Source organism: Microcebus murinus, chromosome 1, assembly GCF_040939455.1.
Source record: "Microcebus murinus isolate Inina chromosome 1, M.murinus_Inina_mat1.0, whole genome shotgun sequence".
NCBI classification, from domain to species: domain Eukaryota; kingdom Metazoa; phylum Chordata; class Mammalia; order Primates; family Cheirogaleidae; genus Microcebus; species Microcebus murinus.
This window is the reverse complement of record NC_134104.1, coordinates 11497924-11500227: the sequence shown is the minus strand read 5'-3', so window position 1 is coordinate 11500227 and position 2304 is coordinate 11497924. Positions and strand designations below refer to the sequence as shown.

Genomic DNA, 2304 nt, shown 5'->3' with positions numbered 1-2304 from the left:
ACCGTTTGCACCTAACTTCTGCGCTCTGGGATGTTCTATGCACTGAGATTTGCCATACTGTCTTGGGCTAGGGTGACATTCTTCAAAGGGCTGAACTCAGCAAGGAGCAGACAGGAGAGGAAAAGGAGTGGGAAAGAAGGAAGGTGAAGAGGACGTGGGCTGAGGACCAGAGAGGGCTGAACTCAGGCTCCACCTTTTATGGCGGGCTTGTCTGCCATTGGCCAAGAGCACGGCTGGGCTCCACAGCCAGGTTGTTCCTGTTTTGTACAGCACCGTTCCGTCTGCACCCACAGCCTCGCAGCTGGGGGTATCTGCACCCCCCAGGCTCAGCAGCTCTGATTACTCCAGCCCCAGTAACAGGCAGCAGGCACCAATAGGAGATCTGGCCACCACTCTTGTGATGATGTCGTGGGTGGAGAGGACTAAGACGACTTGAGAGCTTGTGCTACCAGGTATAATCAAGTGTGACAATTCTTAATTAACCACAAGTTCAAATATGAATAAAACCCACTGTCCTGAACCTCAGCAGAATGTACTACAGGGAGAGCTCATCTTCTTTTTTTTACTAAAATCAGAGCACAGTTGTCCTGAATGATCTTTTTATTCTCTTCATTTGGTCCTCAGAATCAGAAATGTCTGACTGGCCGGTGGTCCTGAAACCGATGCCTCTAGCTTTTCAGAGAAGTGACTCGAAGCGCTACTCGAAATGCAGTGTCACGTGCCACTGCATTTTCCCAGTAGGCACGTCCAGCCGCTCCCAAATGCCTCTCCAAGTGGTCCCTGGCCTCAGCAAGCCCAAGCCTTATTCTGGTTAACTCTGCATGCAAGACCGCACCTGCCTGCTGGTTTGCGGAAACAAACCAGTCTCAGTGAAGGTCTCTGGCTATACCTGAGCGGTGGCAGCCACAAAGGAACTGTATTTTCCCAAAACATCATAGATCGGTTATAGCAAACAGAATGGTGACCGCCAAGAGCTGTCACTCTGGGCTCCGTTTTGACCACAGCAGCTGTGTGGAGGCCACCACAGCCCTGATAAGGGTCCCTTGGACAGCTTGTCTTTAACACCTCATGACCTGCAGTTTGACTCTGTCCCTAGACCCCTGAGGTTTCAGTGCCTTAGTGAGTCTCGGGCACCTGTAGCCCTTTTGGCAATACTTCCCTCTGATCTTCCTGGGGCTGACATGGCTCCTTTCTGCATCTCTCCATCCTTCCTCTCTGACACATTGTCCATTCCTTCAAGATTCTGTTCTTAAACTGAAATATGATCCATCATCAAGGTGGTAATTGAGTAGATTGCTACATGTTCACACAATGAAACAATAGGAGAGTGAGGTAAGTTTGTATAAACGGACCCAAATGATAAGTTTTAAGTGAAAAGAGGAAGTGGTAAACCAATATATATATAATATCATCTGATTTTCTTTAAAAGCAGAAAAAACAAAAAGCCTAAGTGTCAGAAAGGAATGGCACTCAAATTCATGCTGTTTTCCTCCAAAGACTGGGAATGGAGGGGTATGGGGGTGGAGTGACCTTAAAATATCCACTTTAATTAATTGGTATAATTTTACCAATTAAAGTTAATTTGGCATGTTTGGGGTTTTTAAAAAACAAAAATATAAGAACATAGAAAGATAAAAATGGTGTTCTTTGCTAGGTGATAATAGCTAAGGCACCGATAATTTCTAATTAGGTTGAAATGTCGTATTTGTTTCTAGGGCTGATGTAACAAAGTGTCACAGACCGGGTGACTTAAACAACAGAGGTGTGTTCCCCCACAGTTCTAGAGGCCAGGAGTCTAAAATCAAAGGCCAGGGTGGTTCCTCAGGGGGCTGTGAGGGAGACTGTTCTGGGCCTCTCTCCCAGCTTCTCACGGCTTCCCATTCGCCTTTGAGGTTCCTTGGCTTGCAAAAGTGTCACTCCATCCTCCCTGTGCCTGTCACATGGCTCTCCCGCTGTGCGTGTCTGTCTGTCTCTGTGTCCAAATTTTCCTTTTTTTTTTTTTTTTTTTTTTTAGGAGCAGTCATATATGGACTAAGGCTCACTCTAATGAACCCATTTTAACTTGATTACGTCTGGAAAGACCCAATTTCCAAATAAGGTCACATTCTGCGGTCCCAGGGGTTAGAACCCCAATATATCCTTTTTGGGGCAGGCAGTTCAATCAAGCGGCAGAGGTAACATTTTAACGGAGACTGCTGATGTGCACGGGATGGTTCCTGGAACTCTGGTAGGAGAATCTGGAATGTCCACGGGGGATAGTCTGTCCCCCCCTCCAACCCTCCCCCGTCCAGGAAGCATGGCTCT

The 2304-nt window shown here is 47.1% G+C and overlaps 1 non-coding gene across 1 annotated transcript; it reads right to left on the bottom strand.

Moving 5' to 3' along the window:
- Positions 1-912: 912 nt before the first annotated feature.
- Positions 913-1044, bottom strand: LOC142875426 (small nucleolar RNA SNORA16B/SNORA16A family). The gene has a single exon (XR_012922780.1). It is a non-coding gene; the product is annotated as a small nucleolar RNA SNORA16B/SNORA16A family (small nucleolar RNA).
- Positions 1045-2304: the final 1260 nt, after the last annotated feature.